At 40.3% G+C, this 19,112-nt stretch overlaps 1 long non-coding RNA gene across 1 annotated transcript in view; it reads right to left on the bottom strand.

Annotated features, from left to right (window-relative positions):
• Positions 1-1,683: 1,683 nt before the first annotated feature.
• Positions 1,684-19,112, bottom strand: part of LOC127060050 (uncharacterized) — a 43,117-nt gene continuing 25,688 nt past the window's right edge. Inside the window, exons 9-13 of the long non-coding RNA XR_007778588.1 lie at positions 15,551-15,707; positions 12,747-13,124; positions 11,557-11,620; positions 4,900-5,013; positions 1,684-2,707 (exon numbers count right to left, since the gene is read on the bottom strand). This is a non-coding gene — a long non-coding RNA (uncharacterized LOC127060050). The remainder of the gene's footprint in view (positions 2,708-4,899; positions 5,014-11,556; positions 11,621-12,746; positions 13,125-15,550; positions 15,708-19,112) is intronic.

A 19,112-nucleotide genomic window follows, 5' to 3' on the forward strand; every position in this document is an offset into this window, starting at 1 on the left:
CAATCCCATATGTGCCTGAGAGCTTGTCCAAACAGTTTTTGAGCTCTTTCAGGCTTGGGACTGTGACCACTGCCCTGGGGAGCCTGTTCCAGTGCCCAGCCATCCTAACATGTGAACCTCCTGACACTCCACACAGCTAACAGGGGAATCCCTGAGAACAGGTTTGGAGCATTTCACCCCAGCACAGCCAGCTGAGGGGCAGCATGCTGAGAGCTCAGCAGTAGCCCTGGTGCTGACCTCAGAGCCAGGAGTGTTGCACATTCCTTGGGAGCACACGTCATCCTTCGGGCGCAGGAAGAGGCGCGATACACCCTGCATCACCCGAAGGGCCTGAGCAGGAGTTGTGGAGTTGGATGCTTGTGATGACAAATGCAGAGGTTTCTCAATAGGTATTTTAATTTGGGATCCTGCACTGAATTGCCACACCCTGGTCCTGCAAACACAATGTGAGATATGGCAAACATTTGGAAACATATGGAAATCCAGATGTTCTCTCACGTAGCACTGGAAAAGAGCAGTGCAGACTATGTTCAACAGATGCCAGTTTTGATCTTACACATATTTTTAGAGAAGTACTTCAATTCTTAAAAAAGAGAAATTGATCTTAATGATAAGTGACATTTTAGTTCAGTCACAATTAGAATCAACCAGAGTTACTCTTTGCATTAGTAGCACGATATGGTCCTTAAGTTCATACAGGGTTAAGTCTGTCATCCTCAGAGATTCCTTAATGACCCTTGCTACCTAAACCCCCACTCAGAATGGTGGCTGTGGATTATGTTTTCAATGCACATCCTCAGACATATTAGGACACGAAGTGAACCTGACAGGGAGAAGAATATTTCCTTTCTCCTCTGAAATGCCCCAGGAGGGCTTTCTGCAGGTGACCTCTTCAGACCTTGGCTCTACATTAGAGTTATTGTCCTAAGAGAAGATTTAGTTAAAACACACAATTCATTTCATATAGTGCTCTTGAGTTTATTCTTGGTGGCAGCTAACTTGTAAAATTTTATTATGGATTCTTCTTTGGTTTGCTTGATGGAAAACAATTATTCTATCATCAAGTCTAAATTATATACCTTGCTAGACTACAGAATTTTTTCCCATTACTATTTTCAGATAAACTATTAATTTCTGTTTAGAAAGAAGCTCCAAAACATCTATCCTAACATATTATCAATATATTAATTCACACTTCCAAATGCCTGTGTTCAAGCAGGTCTGTTATCCCAAAACAAGACTTATGACTTCTGAATACAAGCTGTTGATGATGATGATGATGATGATGATGATGATGAGGATAATAATAATAATAATAATAATAATAATAATAATAATAATAATAACAATAATAATAATAATAATAATAATAATAATAATAATAATAATAATAATAATAATAATACAATATAATAATAATTATAGCAGTGTGCTGGTGTTCCTTATGAGAGCAGAGCTGGCTGTTGTAGGCAAACACACAAATGCTTGGTAAGAGTTCACCTGTGCCTGAAACTGCCTACACTGTCACTAGACAGAAAGACACGGAGCAGCAGAGTCCTACCCTGGGAAGTGCAGCTGCAGCACAGAAAAATAAGCAACTCCTGCCCAAATAATAGGCTGTCTCTGAGAGGGAGCTGTCCCCAGAGCCCTGCTCAGCCCCAGCAGCAGTGCCCTGCTTTTGCAGCCCTGCCAGCAGGGACTCAGGTCCCTCTGCTCTCCACTACCCAGGGCAGGTGTACCCCAAGCAACTCAGAGGGTTTGAGAAGGGCTTTGCTGCCACCTAGAACTGAGACTACTAAATCCCAGCTGACAAGAGAAGCTCTAAGCTTGTTCAGGTGTGGGGCTCTCAGTCAGTGGAATTTTCTCCTCAGCAGGCCTGGCATTTACTTGGGGGGAAATGTCAATGACAGCAGAGCTAAGCCCATGCAATTTATTTACAAGTATGTTCGGAGATGATTGTGGAGTGTAACTGACCTTGAAATGCATTCCTCTCTGAGGACTTTGGCAGGGAGCTATTTTTATGCTACAATAAAATTTCCAGTGCTGTGACCCCACCCTGGTTTCGTGCCATGGCCTTATGCCTGCCCAGAGTGACAACCCCCAGCCAAGGCAAGCCACAGCCACCCTCTCTTCTGCCTAAGCCTGGGAGTTCTCTAAGAAAGAGAAGTAAAAGTGGATAATGAATGTATCTGAAAACTCTAAAAACTTCACCAGGAATAGAGGAAAGAACCCACCCATCTACAACTGCAGCAGGTGCACTCACCTTGTAACTAATGCCTCAAAAATTGACTATGTTTTCTTAGATGGGTCTATTTTCTGGAAAAATAGAGCCCTTCAGATATTATGCGCCCTCTTTTATATAGACAACAGGGACTGGAAGTCTGATACACATTCAAAACCATAGGAAAAAATCTCTGTGATTTGAGGAGTCTGTGCTCCTCAAAATATTTGTATCTATACTTTTAAGTTCCCAGGCAGCACTCATTTAAATTGAGGTTCACCTCCTATCCCTCAGATTTGCTTTTCCTAAGTTACTGTTTCTTGTAGAACTTTCTCTTGCAAAACAATCTTCTGAAGAATTCACAGATACTTATAGAGCCATTCTTCATATATTTGCTATATATCAAGTGAAAAATCCAGGCCACTGAAAATATTATGCAGCTTCTTCAGTGCAGTCAGATTGCTCTGATAAGATGGCAGATGCAACCTAGGAAATTAAAGTAAAGCCAGTACTGTGGATTTTGAACCTGCTTGAAAGCACAATGAACATTTAAAGCAGCTTTGTACAAAGCCCATTCCCAGGGATGAATCTTGTTTTGTAGCCATGACCATGGCAGGGTGAAAGTCTGTTGGAAAAGCCCAGGTGTCCTAGAGGAAGCTGTTCAGAAGGTGAGGTTATTTAAGGCTTACTACAATGGTCTAGAAACCATTCAGTGGGGGTTTTTTCATGCTTGCATATACCCTTGAACATAAATTTGGAGGCATGCAGAATTACACGATTCCATGGAAATTACCATGATCATGAATATTAACATGGCAATTAATAATACACTTAAATGGGTGTCATGCAGCTGAGTGAGCCAAGAACGAACCAAATGTGTTGTACCAACGAACCCCCCACAGTTACAAGACAGAAACCAACAGCATTTTGTAATTATACACAGTGACATATTTTCTCATATCTACTGCCAAAAAAAAAATATCACTTTTGGGAATTAAAAGAGAGAGCAGCAAATAGAAACAGCTATGTCATCAGTAATTGCAAACATGTTTTCAGCTCCAGCTTCTGATAACCATCCAAAGTCGTTCTTTTAATTGGTAAAATTGACAACTGTCCAAAAATAGAGGAGTCCTTAAGGGCCATGTTCACTTCTAACAAGTCAGATAACGAAATCAGAGTACCTAGAAAGTTTTGCAATGAGATGGGAATTAGCAAATAAGCAGTTCAACCGAAAAATAAACAGTGCTCTGCTAAAGGGGCTTTTTAGATATTACAAGACTCCATTAACTTTGCCCCATGGGGTCTGATCAAGTTGTCCATAAGAGATGGACAACAGATTGACTCACTGTATTTAAAATATAACCACCTCTCCCAGGAACACTAAGAGGATTGCTTAAGACAAGTCTTCTTAACACTGGCACTCTCTAGCATGTGATAAAACAAGCTGATGAAATCCAAGACAACTTTAGAGCTGACAGAGAACTTGGTTTCGGAGCTTTACAACTAGAAGATGCTTTTGTAAGGCATTATTCTTAGATGCAGGTGAGATCTCAGCCCAAGATGCTCCTCTTGGTAGTGGGAGAAGCTGTTGATCCCCCACATCACTCACAGGCAAAGTGGCTCATGTGAACGAGGTCTATAAAACCATCCAAAGGAGGCAGAGGGAGACTCTGCCAGGTCTCCTCTGCAGCCAAAAAGACATTTCATCAGCATGATCATGTTTGAACATTAATCCTTACTTAACAAGGATTATTGCTTGATAACATCACAGGCAAGCAGGAAAGTGAGGTCCCTACTCTGAAGTTTCTTATCTAAAGAAATTTTGTCTCTCAAGCATCACACTGTGCCCTTCATTAACCAACGAAGCCAGAAGCCCACAGACTCTGCTCCTCATCGACTGAACAGGAATTTGGACACTGAAATCATCTAATATTGGATGTCTAGGGAAGTCAGAATACCAAAATAACTGCAGGTCCTAGATGGCAGACAAGTAATGAAAAAAACTCTTCAGTGATAACAGCCCTAGTGCTGGTCATTTCCAGCTGGAACTGACCAGGAGAGCTCTCACCAAGAGAAATGTCTTTTTATTCACCTGGCTGAACAAACATGTACTAAAAGCCTGTGTGAACTACAGTTCTCTGTCCTCTCCCCACACAGATACCCCATATCAATATTTTGCCATTTGCTGCTAAAGGTTGTGGGAGAAGTAAGTTGCAAGTTCCCTTGATTTCAGCATTTCTCCCTATGATTAGCTGTCTCCTGTCTACTTGAAGTGTTTAAGTGACCAAAAATACTTTACTCAAAGAATAATTAATAAAACTTGTTGGGGCCCCAGAGTTGTCACAGACATATCTTTTGAACACCATAAACTATGTGTAAATATGTATTTGGACAGTTGTTGAAAATATTTAATTTTTCCCAAACATCACAGCCCTTTTCAAACAACAGAGCTTGATGGCATAATACACATTTAAAGATGTTTTAATAGTCTGTTTTATTTATAGTTATTTACTCAACAGAGTGCATCAAGCCTTCAAAGCCTCTATGAGCTCTGTGTGGATTAAGTAAGCATGCACCCATTATTTTAAAATCATGTCATTTGCAGTTGATTGATTGATCTGTAGAACACACTGCAGACAGACATTGCACTTTAGAGAAAAACAAGACTTGACTATTACCTGAGGAGAGTTACCATGATACTTCTACATCCACAGGGGACAATTCTGCTTCCAGGATCCAGTGTGAATCCAAAGCATGCCCATTAACCAGGTAGCAGGACAATTCAGCTCTTTCTGAAACACATGGGAAGTCACAGATGAGGCAGAGCCCACTGTTAGTAAGATTGCCACTAGTATTTTAATCTAGAAACAAGCACTTAGCAATGCTTATTTGTTTCTTTCTAGATCAGCTGGCCTGTTTCATGTAAAACTTGGACTGAAATCTCCTTTCACAAGTTTTAAAACATGCTCAATTCAAACATGGGAGTACAGGCTGATAAAGAAAGAATCCAACAAGCAGCACAGCACAGGATCTTCCAGCCTGAATTGCTGTGTTTCCCACTGAGTGGGTCAGTCAAAAAGCTGGGTCCTATTTCAGTGCTGTCACTACCCTGTTGATGGTATCCTGGTCATCACTGAGAGTACACCTCAGTTTTCTCCTCCTGAAAAGTCTTTTGTAATTTGTTTTGAGATATAAAGGTGTAAAGAGTTCTCTAACAACTAAAAATGGTTGTGATTGGTTTTGGTGTTGGTGCTGTTGTCAAGCAAAGTTTCTTTAAATGCTCAAGCTACTCCTCTGCCCTGTGCAGAAACTACTCCAATACCATCCCAGTTGCTATTGCATCACCAACAAAACTGGAAAACATTCAGAGCACTTAAGAGATTTGCAGAGACAGACTTAAGAGTGCACAATGCATCAAACAATTTACCACAGGCCTATCTATATATCACAGATATCAAATTCAATTCTAAATGCAAGAGGGGAAAAATTGAGAGATACGAAATTCATATACTGTAATTAAATGGAAAACACATGCAAACTGTGGCAAAAAAATAATAGAAACATGAATAGTGTATGTTGCATCTGTCTGTTATTACAGTAGGAGTGGCAATGATTAGTAGAAATAGGGTTGCAAAATTATTTCTTATATAATATCACTTCCTGTGCCCACGGGGTAAATGTGATAAAGACATCTCAGCCCTAGGCGAGGGCAAAGGCAGAAAGCAGAGATCTTTCTGCTGGGAAAGAAGAGCACTTGGTTGCACAGGAGCCAAAGGAGGTGCCAACTTCTCATCCTTTGAAGGTACCAGCAACCAGTCTTGGAGCTGGCACAGCTCTTGGAGAGAAAGATACACTGCCAGGGACCTGCTGCCTAGATATCCCAGTCAAGGAGAATCTGTCTCAGAGTCACCCTTCACATGGGAGAAATGCTAAGAATGGTCTAAAATCTCCAAAATGTTGATTTTGTGGATAGTATCATGTAAATTTAATGGTGCATAAATGTGGATTTTTACATATTCACTCAGACTGAGAATTTGCAATTGTGCACACACATGGATGGCCTCACTCCCAGGAAGAATATTCCCATGCTCAGCGTCATTCATGAACCTTGTGCCATCCCTTTCACATATGAAATGGAAACCAGCTCCATTAAAGCACAGACATGGGAATCTCTCAGGGTCCTGCTCCACCCAGGACTGAAGAGGCAGCAGCCAGGCATTGGTGCATGATGGTGATGGACTGTGCTTTTCTCTCAGAGTGTAACCCTGAGCTCTTCCAGAAGCAGAACTTTAACACGTTGCCTAAGAACACAAGATAAAGCCCTGGCAAGCTCGAGCTGGCAATCTGGGTGGAGGATCTCCCCCCTCCACCCAAGCCTGACTCACTGCAGCTCCCTGCAGCTGAACTAGGAAGGGGCAAGATCTTTGATGGTGGTTGAAGCAAGCAATCAGTTTGGCTGCCTTTTGGAAGTGCTGAAATGGGTGACCCCAGTGGGGACATACGAGGTTTGCAGCACTCAAGTCCCACATTATTTCTTCTGTCCACCAGAAACCAAGCTGGGCTGCAGTAGACATGAGTGATGTTCTCTGTGCAGCTGCACTGACTCCTAAAAATGCAAAGGAGAGGAAGCTAAACCAGTTTAAAACATCTCTGTTCCCTCCTGTTTTCAGGAGCTGCATCACTCAGGTACATCACTGCCATGCACACATGGCCAGCACTCACATTCATGCTGCCTTGAGCCCTGCTGCACTGACAGAACCAACATAAATGCTCCTGGATTCTTCACACACTGTGCTGGGTTTGGAAAAAGTGGAGGGAGGAGGGTATTTTTCTGCAAATAGGATTTTTTATAAGAGACATAGTCACTTTTTGCTATTACAAATACAAGAGCAATAACAATATATACAGGCCTGAGCAGTAATAGAGATTCTGGCAGATATTTTTTCCCCTGTCATAAGCACACTGGGCCTAAGGCAAGGTTTTCCTCTATTTAATAAAGAAAATGGAAAGGTAGGGAGAAAAATAAAATTAAAAAACCCCCTGCATTGCCTCTCAAATTACACAAGCTGCTAAATATTTAGGGCATTCTTTCCCACAAACATTTCAAATGGATGAGAAAGAGGTTTATCTTCTTGACAGTTCACATCCTCTTGTGGGCCAGACTCATTCCTCTGGAAGCTCACTGAAGTCAATGATACAGCAGCAGGGATGACAGATGAAGCTCACGATCCACATTCCAGTGCTACCTGCCTACCATTCAGACAAATCAGCTCAGGATTAAGATGCAAGTGAAGACACTAAAGGTTCAGGCTGGGGAGAGAACTCAAACAGCATAAACTGTCTAAAATCTGCAGCAAACGTGTGTGTAATTCCCCTCTCAGTCTCTTGGCTACCAATGAAGTGCTTGAACAATGCAAGGGTGACATTATTTTTCAGTACTTAACTAGAGTGACACCTGCTTTGACTGTTTGGGGTTTTTTCCCTGGTTTTAGTGAATTGCCATCAAGTTCTCTCATTGCATGGCTGGTTATCCTTCTTGTAAAGAACAGAGAAGTGTTTACTGTTGATTACCAATCGGTCAGCCTGCAAACAGCTTTGCAAATCATCAGTTTCAAAACAATTCCAACTTCCAGCAAAACTCCACTGCCCTTTTAAACTGGAAATAGGAAACCTGATTGCAATACCAGTCCTCAACCAATCTGAATTTATTACCAATTGAATTAGAAGTTCACTACAAGCCCAAATGAAAATCAGTAAACAGTTATTAGATCAAGTAAAAATGGAAGTGAAGAAGACAAGAAGCAATAGCTGTAATCATCCATCCAAAATTAACTTATCAGCTATCAAGCAAATAACTGCTATGTTAAAAGCTTTTTCACGTTAGGCCACTTGTTCTTCATAATAATTAAAATACAATGCTTTAGTAAAAGAGTTTCATTTATATTCTGGTAGTCAAGCTAGCACTTAACTTGATTCTGAGCTGTTCTCAATTAAGAACTGTTTATGGTCTCCAAAATCCCTTCTTGGATGCTTCTGAGGTTCTGCACCAGAAAGAGGAGGGGAAAATTGGCAAATCATGATAGAGATGTGAGAGCTGTGCCGGGGAAAAAGAACAACCACCCCTATGGAATCTGGCTTCTAAACTCCACCAAAGCCAAGCTGCAATGAAACGCAAAGCTTTGGCCAAACTCCTAAATTCTAGTATCATGATTTTCATTTACAGCGCTTGTTTTGCAGCACGTATTGATTTCACGTTGGGCAAACCGCTGCTTTTGTGACAAACTTTCCATTTGCAAGGTTTTCCTCTGCCATTTCCCAGCTCTATCCCCCATTCCAAGCTCCCCACGTCCTGCCCTGTGTGAGCTTCATCCCCGAGGCACAGACCTGCCCTCTGACAACCCCACCACACTGACAGTGAGGATGAGCTTGTCCCAAGCCACCCTGGTGTTCCACCCCCAGGTTTCTGGAGGCCACCTGGCTGCCTCACGCTGTGCTGGGGCACAGAGGCACAGCACACACTCTCTGATATCACCCTCCCCACTGCTGCACAAAGGGGAAGCCACGAGCACATGACACTGCTCTTCCTCACTTCAAAAGACAATACCTGGCACTAATAATCCTTCACACTTGGTAACAGCCAGCTTTATAAACAGTAATTAAAGATGCCTTCTGGTGTACCTGCAAAGGAAACATGATTTTCGTTCTCCACAAGGACCACATTTTCTTTAGTGACTTCTGATTAAAGGCGCCAAACTTAAGCACAAAAGGATTAATTTTCAGGGGAACAAGCAGCTACAGGTCACATTTTATGACCTTTTAACAAGGTCTCCTAACAGGAGCTAAAAGTTTAAAATCTGAGATTTTCAGCAGAAAGCCTCACAGTTCTTCATTTCAGAAACTTTCTGCATACTGCTAATCAGTAATTTTTAAAGAGGGGCAGGATTCATTTCAAAAATTGTGAAATCTGCTAAATCAGTTTTACATGTACATACAAAAAAATCCCTTGCTTATTCCCCTGACATCGCATTGAGTAAACCTGCCAGGGATGAATCAAAGCAGCATTCTGAGATTTGCTATATTGACTGTTCATCGGCTTGCACCTCTCCTTTTATTTTTAATCTTCAAACTGGCCAAGGCTTTTACCACTCACCATTTCTCAAAAAATTAAGCCCACTCTGAGCACTACCTGGATGTGAAAACGTGACAGTTACAGCCCTGCCCACTCAGAAAACCCAGGGCAACCTGGGTGAGCCCAGAGACACCAAGTCACTGCTCTGTCTAATTACAAACCCGAGGCAGATTAACCTTTGATGACTAAATTAATCTTCTAAATAAAATGAATATGCATCAGGCTGCAAATTAGGATTAAATGCTTAGCAGAATCTTTATGTGATCAAGCAGGTTTTGTGGTGCAGATGTTAACCATTAACATAAAGCAATAAAATCATTCTTTTTTTCTTATAATAACACCTAACAATTCCAAAGCCACCTTTCATCTGAGAATCTCAAAGGGTTTCATAAACATAATTAATTAACCCTCTCAGCATCTGAGACAAGAGCATAATAATATCCCCATGCAACAGCTGAAGAAACAGAGGCACACAAGGTCCTGGATCGCGTGCCTCGGACTGTGCGTAATGGGGATGGTAAATGCTTTGAAGAGGAAGAAAAGACCAGGTTTATGCTGCCTCCAGCCCTGCTCTCACGTAGACAGGCAGGGTGGCTTCTCCAGGAGGCTGAGCTCCTGCCATGTCCCTCTGCCAGAAATGCCCATGGAGGCTCTGGACAGCCTTTGAGGTTGGCATCGCCTCCAGCAGGCACTGGGGCACAGGAGACGTGGGCACTGCCTCACCTTCCATCTGCACCAGGACAGCTTTCCCTGGAAAACCTTCTCTAGATGAAAAAAAAATGTTTCTTCTGGATTTTTTTGGGCACTAAGAACTACCAGTCCTTCGAGGTACATTTTCTCACACATGCCACCAATTTAGTCACAAGGAGACCCCAGTGACAGCATACACTTTTTTTTTTTGACTGCTGGTGTCCCTGCAATGTGATTTCTATGTCTACATGGGATAAAAAGCCTGCATGGAAAGTTACCACTTCCATCTGCATTCTGACACTGCCATGGGAGACATGTGCCTGTGGTTCTTCCAGGCTCTCACAGAAGACCAAATGTTTTCAGGGAAAGAAGGAAAACTGCTGAGGATGACATTGAGTGCTCATTCTTCCAACAGGATATGCATTTCCATGGGGTTTACAATAAGGAATTCAGAAAATGTATACATCACAACTTTTCAGCCTTACTACCACTGATTTTAATTTCATTATTTTCTAGCCTTACGCATTTCATTATTATCAAACTGTAAAATTAAGTTTTAATTTGATCTATTTAAGTCAAAAGTAATGTAAGAGTATTGCTGACCTACAGACAGGCATGGGAGAATTCACATTCCTGATAATTCAATTTGTTGGCACATTTTGTTGTCTAATTGTAGCAGCTTCTCCTGGTGTATAAGTTTTCTTTTATATAAACTAATCTCCTAGTGTAAAATGTCTGTTGCTCCAAATGTAATTTTATTTGTTAAAGAGGTAACTGGATAAGTTCTCAAGGTCAGTTTAAATTTCTTGGCTATTAAAAGGAATTTTGAACTAAAAATTTACCATTATGTTCGAACACTGACACCACATACATAATTTTGACATATAAGTGACTTCCTCAGTACTGGAAGTTAGACATTGAAAAGCAATTGTTGTTTTCATACAATGACTGCTAAAATCCATGGAAAAATTCCAAGGACTTTAATAAGCTTTGAATTGGGCACATTATTGCTATGAATGTAATTCTGGATACCTCCCATAACATCTAGGCCATGTGAGAAACTTAGGAAAAGCAATTAACATTCTTGCATCGACTTTTGTATTTACATTTGAAATTTACCATTTAAGACTTTAATTCTCCATAAAACTGCTTAAATATACATAACTTCAGTGTTATTTAAATGTTTTATGATCTTCCTGAAATTATCCTCTAATTAAAATCACTTACTTAACTTAGTATCTTAAATTTACCTACTTTTTATTTTATTTGGAAGGAATTGGAGTTAACGTGCAGGTTTTGTTCATTTTCTTTCTGAGGAAATCTTAATTTGGAAGGAAAATTATGATTATATGGTAGGGAGAAGGATGCCTTGAAGACTGCAGACTTAAACTAGTGGTAATCATTAGCTACCATGTATGACATGATGTATATAATTAAGAAATAAATTTATTACAGAAACTTGGAATTATCAATTAAAAAGTAGTCAGTGTGGTCCCCCAAGGTCTGATATGATTACCTGCCTTATCTGGGCTGTCACTTCCAATGCTGGCTGGAATCTCAAAGACCTCAGAGGGGGCTCCCTGTGTCAAGTTAAATAAGTGAGACAACCTTAGTGGAAAAATGCAATGATATGAGCGGGTGCAAACAGAGCTCCTTTAGAAGAGAATAAAGAGATCACTTTAAACCTGAATATTACTGGCAAGCTGCTCTTCCTTCCTACTGCACTTCTGAATGGACTGGCAGGACCATTCCCTCTGTGGCTGTACCCCAGTCTGCTTGATGTGCTAAAGAATGCTGAACCTCAGGGGCAATAAAGGACACCCCAGCCTGTTACATTTTTTTTCTTACCTATAACCTTTGCAGACTTTGATTTTTTCTTTGAGTTTCCTCAGGTTTAAGGTCAGAAGAGACAGTTAAATTATCTACTCTGACCTTGTATATATGCCAGGCCACTAAGCTACACTCACTGCCTCCTTTTCTCTAAGCTCTTCTTAAGTCATCCCACTGATCCACAAACATGTCTCAATTATGAGGCAGTGAATCAGTGTAAAAACATAAACAGCTCCTCCCACCTGCCTTTGTCTCCAAAATCTCAGCTCCAGCAAAATTCTGTTGCTCACCCTGAAACAGAATGAAAAATTTGGCATCCTCTGATGAATTAGATTTTGTTTTTCGTGCAGTGCCTCACATCTTTATTGCTCTGGGCTCTAGCTTGGACTAAAAATAAAATTAATAGGAAGTGTCACCTCATCATATTTTTTACCTGATTGGTGTAGATGGATCTTAAATACTTTATATCCAGCTATGCAGGCTGAATACACCTTTTTATGAATTCAGATACAAACCGAATAAAGTTAAAACCCAAGTTGTTCATCCACAGACTCAACAGAAAAACCTAATGTTTAGAAGCACTATAAAACTTCTTAAAACCAATATACATAAAGAAATATAACATTCTGTTCACAACTCCAGTACCTGCCTATGCAGTAAAACTTTTGACATTTACCAGAAACAGAGAAAAGGAATATACCAGTCCATTTCAGGATATGATTTGAAGACTGTCTGCTGGCTCCAAAATAAAGACTCCTGGAGACACAAGGAACCTGACAGACAGTGATTGTCTCCTCTTTTAAAACTGTGCTGACAGCATCAACTGTTGTTCACTTTGGTGTCAGGGAGTGTGAGGAAGAGTGAAACACTTCTTACCTTACCACGTCATGCAAAATTCAGCACCTCTGTCTTTCCCTGGATTCGCCCCACGAGCGTTCCAAACGTGCACAACAAAACCACATGAAACTCAGATGATTTCAGATCATGTTACAGAGTCAAAACACAGAACAGATTCACAGAAACATTTGCTAAGGTTCACCAACCTGATGAGTGAACCTGGGCCCCGTTCCAAGCAAATCTGGATTGATTAATGTTTTCTTTAAATCAACATCACCTGATGTTCTCTGCTACTGATGTGAATCTCAGCTTTTACTTTCCTCTTTGGGATTTTGGACTGGTGTAAGTACACAGCTGAAAACAGCACATGGAATGAACATTCATCTATATATAACTGAAGAACATGTATCGCTGCTTCTGCAAGGAAATAAAATATTGAAAAACCTTATCCCTCCAGCCTCTTTAGTATTTTGCATTATTATGAGCTTTTGGGGGAAGGCTTGGTATAGGGCTCTTGTCAAACTGTTGATGCATTTAAGAACACAGCAGTAAAGGAGCTCTTTCTGCATTTCAACCACGGGACCAAATGGAGATACACTCAGCTGTACAAGAAGTGGAACCTCTCTAATGGATCTCTTGAAATCAATGGAACTACTTATGGAGTAATATACCATTACCCATTGTGAGTGAGAGCTACTGTAAATAAGCTTTGGAAAGTATATCCCAGCTACAGCTGTGCTTGGTGGTTTGTAATATTCCAGCACTCGCTAAATATAAATAAATAAAATAAAGTGGGAGACAGTGATACTCCGATTTCTGCTCTGACTCTACATTTGTTGGGAGTGTCCAAGCAATCAGAACACTCCATAAATACCTTGCCATGCCTGTGGGATTCCATGCTAACTTATAATCCATCACTGAAGCAGGCAGCAGCTCTTGAAGACATGCTAAAGCACTTCTAGGTTGAATGTAATTCATTGTTACACTCTCTGGCTGAGTGCTTATTTCCTCTTTCAGGAAGAAGTGGCTACACATGGAGCAGTTGTATGCTGGAAATTTCACTTAAAATTTGCACCATGTTAAGTAATTCTTGAGCAAAAGCTCTGTATTTTATCACTTGATTTATCTTCTTTCTATACAAATTCTTTGTCAGCAACCTCTACATTCAGGAATTCTACTTTGAACATAGCAAGTCTATACCTATATCTTTATCTGAAAACTGACAAGTTTTCAGGATTGAGACAGGTAAAACTATTCAGATAGACAAGAAGAACCTGTCCCACCCTGTTCTCACTAGACATACATAAATAAGTATTTTGTGTATCTAAAAGATACCTGTTCATCACATAGTTATGCTATTTATTTTTTTCATTTCTGACTCCTACTTTCAGAGAAACAAAAAAACTGAGGAAAATAATAAAGAACTGCCAAAGCTTCTGTTTGAATAGAAAAGAAACAGAAATATTGTAAGACAAACTGTTCCCTCAATTTCTTCTGGCCCATTTGCAGTCCCAACAGATTTGCAGAAACTTTGAAGAAGCAGAGTGGCCTGGCAGTGCTGACATGAGCTGAACCCTCTCTCCTTGTGAAATTCAACCACTGCAACTCCATAGGCAGCTTTGGCAAAACACAGACAAGATCAACCCAAACGAAAAAGAGATTTAAAACTGACTGGATTTCTGAGGAAAATTTTTGTCAGCAACTGAAAAAGGCCCCAGCATTTCATCAGGGAACTTCCTAGCAGCTTAATTCCTCACTGAGACATTTGTGCTGCTGGGTCCATCCCCAGTGTCCTGGGTTCCTGCCTTTCCTTTTGCTGCCGACTTAGATGTCGGTGTCCACTAAGGATCTAAGAAAAGGAACCTTTAATCTTCAGGCTGTAAATATGCCACAGAGTCCCAAGAGCCTAACATATGTCAAAGGCATGAAATGATGGCCATGAAAGGGAGTCCTACATCTGTGTTTGCTTAGCTGAAGAACTGCAGGGCTGACCTGTGGACTGATGTGGCTGTTTAATATGGTCTCTGCAAACCGTTCAATAACATCAGAACTGCTGGTTAATCCTCTTACCAGTACCATTGACATTATTTCATGTCCTACTAATTCCAAGCCATCTGTAGAAATACTTGCCTCTCTGGCAAGACAATAGACAGTGGCTGAATTCTTTAAAAGGCTGCAGCTCTAATAACCGTCCAGGTATAATTTCAGAGCACGATTATTATTTTTTTTATGGGAGCATTTTTGCATAATGTTATAGCGTGAGTCTCACCTCATTTTACTTGTGCAAGTCAGGAGTAAAGGTAATTAAAATGCATGGGAAGGACTGAACTTTGAAACAGAATATTCTGAAATTAATATCCAAGTATATTCTGAGATCATATCTCCAAAGGTGTTCACATGCAAAAACCTCAATTATTTGGATTTTGGAAGAATAAAAATTATATTTCAAATGGACAAAATAGCAAAGGTGGGATTTGAAAAACTTCAGAGGTATCTATATTTCTATTTTGCAACTTAGCAGCTTCTACAATGTTTTCCTTTTCATTTGAATTTCCCATGTAGAGTTTGTGACAATCATAAAAACTGACACAATCAGCTTTTTCACATGGTGATTCCCAACTCAGTGTTGAACATTAAAAAAAAAAAAAAAAACACTCTAAATAACCCAAAAATGAACTAAGAAAATGCCTGGTTAATAAAAACAATCGCCCTTAATGATTTTCCCATGTATTTCCAAAGAGCCCCAAAGAGTGCTAGACCATGGAGGAGAATGATGCAAAGAAGTAAAAACTTTCTGACTTTGGAAGGAACTAATGTTTTTGAAGCTGTCCAATCATTCTTACCTCTCTTTGCAACCTTTAGGGAGTCACAATCCATCCAGGAGAATCAATTATTGAATGTAACAGTAAGAGCCTTGTGTCACCACTCCTATCATGTCACTGTCTTCTGTCGGGGAGCAATGTGGGTCCGAAACCAAAGCAGACACAGAGTGTGAATGAACTGCAAAAAACCAAAGTATTTCAAAATCTGGGAGACTGGTTAACACCACTGTCCTGCTCGGAGCATGGCACACCACAGAAAGTGGTGGAGGAAAGAATGTTCCTGTACACAATACACTCAGGCCCCCACTATCACTTAATCCCTCTTCCATCTCTGCCAAACTCCAGCTGCAGCCCGTACTGGCCTCCAAAGGAGCAGAGCTAACAGCAAAGTCAGTCATATCTATTGGCTTCTTTGCCAGCATTTCACAACAGATATCATCTGATTAGGTGCTAAGTGGGACTATTTGCACTTTTGCTTATGGCACATATAATTATGTAATTCTGTGTAATGCCCAAATGACTGTTTAAGTAGCAGCTGCATAAAACAGAGGCATCGGGTTGGACAGCACAGAAAATACAAATTAAAATAAAACCAGCACAGGAAAAAACTACACAGATAACACGTACCTATATGTGTATTTATACACCTTCAGGACTATCAAACATGGACCAAGATCATGTCAATGAAATCACTGATAAGCAGGACTCTGCCTCTTGCTCCTTTAAAGTTTTGCTAGTGATGTCCAGTGACATTTAACTTACTTTTCCTAATTTTCAGATGGCACGTGTCCTAATTTCATTTCACAAGAACAGAGCTTTGCTTAGAGGAGTCACAAAGTATCAAGGTTAGTTTGAAGTGCTGTTATATTTTAAAACACATCCTTCTAAGCATATGGGTGAGATGGTTGCAGTGGTAGGAGTCTGCCACAGAGGTGCTCCACAGAGGTCAAAAGGAGATCACTATTTGTTTAATTTAAATAAATCAATTTGTTAAACAAGGAGCTTCTGAGATTATACGGTCAGAGGGTGGAGAGCAAAGAAAGATAATTATTTTTGTTTGCATAAATCATTTTCCTATTACTTGGGGATCAAGGGTGGTATTGTTTGGGTTGGAGAAAGGAGGGCAAAAGAAGATAACTGTATCAATTTGCTGATTGGGGTTACATGGGATTTTGCTGCTTGGGCTGGGGAAAGGAAAGAAGATCATTATTTTTATTTAAATAAATCAATTTGTTGTGATCAGGGATCACATGAGGTTGTGCCGTTTGCAAGGAAGGCATAGGAAATTCTCCTTTATGGATAGCTGGTTGCAGAACAAATGTTCCTGCACTATTCAAAACAAATCCTTCAAGACCACAGAACTGGATTTCTATTTTTTTTCTTTTGAAAGGCCCTGACTTTGTCATCTTGTATTGGTCTCTAATTTAACACATTAACTGTTAAACTTTAAATGCAGTGAATCAGGAATATATATATGTATGTGTGAGGACATGTATATAAACCATGTATATAGACAATTAAAAAGAGAGAAAGAAAGAAAAAGAATGAAAGAGATAAAAAAAATAAATTACAGCTTCCAGGGCCTGATCCTGCAGAAGCCCTTGTACTTTGAGGCAATGCTGATGCAACTACTGTACAAACTGTGATTGCCTTCCCAGGACATAGGACCAGCCCTCCAGTGGGGAACATTCATTGAAATCAATGGCCATTCTGTGCACACACACTTTAAGGGCCTGATATTTGTTGCTTCTTTTCTGAAGCAATTAATGAAGCTCTGTGTGTAATTTTAAAGGCCCTTCATGAACTAACTGGAAATCTACAGCACTGAACATCAGTGAACTCATATCCAAAACTAATAGCTTCAGTATCACTGCCAAAAATTGACTAAGCGCTCTTTGTGCCTGCAAATGGGGTTCTGTGGGCAGTATCCTTCTATCTGCCTTCAAGGGATAATCTCCTCTTACAAATAAAACAATTGTTTCATTTGCTCATTGCAATAGTTGAATGAAGCTGCAGAAACGAATCTCACTGGTCTTGAATGTTCTCAAGTCAATCAAGAGCGGATTTGGGGAGTGGGGTGGCTTTCAATTACCACGTGTTGCTATTTGTAAAACCAGTTTTAAAAATGTCTTTTCACAGGTTTAGATGTGACTCATGAAAATACTAAGCAAACCGTTCCTCTCAGTACACCAAATTAAAATATGGCTCGAATATAGTGTAAAAGTAAAAAATCCATATCTGCATGATATATTAACCTTGGAGTGAAAAGAAGGAATAATCCAGTTAGCTCTTTAACAAATAAAACAATGTTGGAGTAATTACAGAAAATAGTGGGCTGCAACCATCCCTTGGATACTTTCAGAGCCAGTGGTGTAGTCCAAGGGATCAATTTGTGTTTGTAACAAGAATGATAAATCTACCTAAACATCTTTATTTTTACAGTACGTTAAAGAAGCATTTTTATTTAGTGCAGTCATATATCTCCACATTATTCTGAAGTATGCTTCTTTATTGCTTTTATGTCTCCAGAACTGCCTGAGGAAAGCATCCTTTTCTCCTTGTGTTTCATTGTTGTTACCCTTGTAGAGTATAACATGCACAAACTTGATTATGATTAATTGAGGGCTTTGGCAAATTATGTTTTTTATTTCTTTCCATCTAAGTCTTCCATCTGCTCGAGAATTAAAAAAAAAAAAAAAAAAGAGAGAGAGAAATTTTACATTTATAAGGACACTTAGGGACTCCTGGATAAATCATCAGAACAACTGGTTCAGCAATAATGGCTACAAGCAAAGTCTTCCTTCAGTCTTACATCATCAACACATTAATGCATCTCCATCCTACAAGTGAGGCGAGAGAGGGTGATAACTGGTCCGACCTCATTCAGTCTTGCTGCAGAGCTGGAATTTCAAACTGAATCCAACCAGTTTGGGACACGGCTCCATTAGATCCTGCCACCAAAGAACCAGTGCAGCAGTGAAGTGCAAGGTCTGTAAACATAAACAGCCATGTCCTTCGGCACAGTGCAGGCAACATCAAGCTGTTATTTTTAACAGGCACTGTTGAAGTTTTCACCCAAGGTGCTGCAGCTGCACAGACCAGCCCATTAAGCCTGGTGTACCACATCACATAAGGCCCTTCCTTCAGGGTTTATGATTCAGGTATAAATGCTTGCCATCCCCTGGAAACTGGCAAATGAGGGTGAGCTTGGCAGTCGAGGGTTTTCTTAATAGGATGAATGACAGAAGCGAGAAGTCGTGTTTAACCTGTATGACTGCGAGGAGGAAAAGGCAGGGCTTTTTCATTTAAAGACAGCCTTGTTCTCCAGCCTTGCTGGCACTCAGCACACAGTGGAGATGAGAAGGAAAAATTATTGAGAAATTTGCTCCTCTGAGACCACAGAGTTGAAAGAACAAAAGAACCAAACAATTTTAGCAACCAGAATGCAGATACAATCAGCCCTTAAAAGGCTGGTCTGGACAGCTGGTGGCGTGGGGACAGGGGCTGTGGATTTATGACAAGGTCAGCACCAGTGGCTTTTTTCTTACTCAGCCAATAACATGAATGGAGTTGTTGGCCTTGG

Source organism: Serinus canaria, chromosome 11 (genome assembly GCF_022539315.1).
Source record: "Serinus canaria isolate serCan28SL12 chromosome 11, serCan2020, whole genome shotgun sequence".
NCBI lineage: Eukaryota > Metazoa > Chordata > Aves > Passeriformes > Fringillidae > Serinus > Serinus canaria.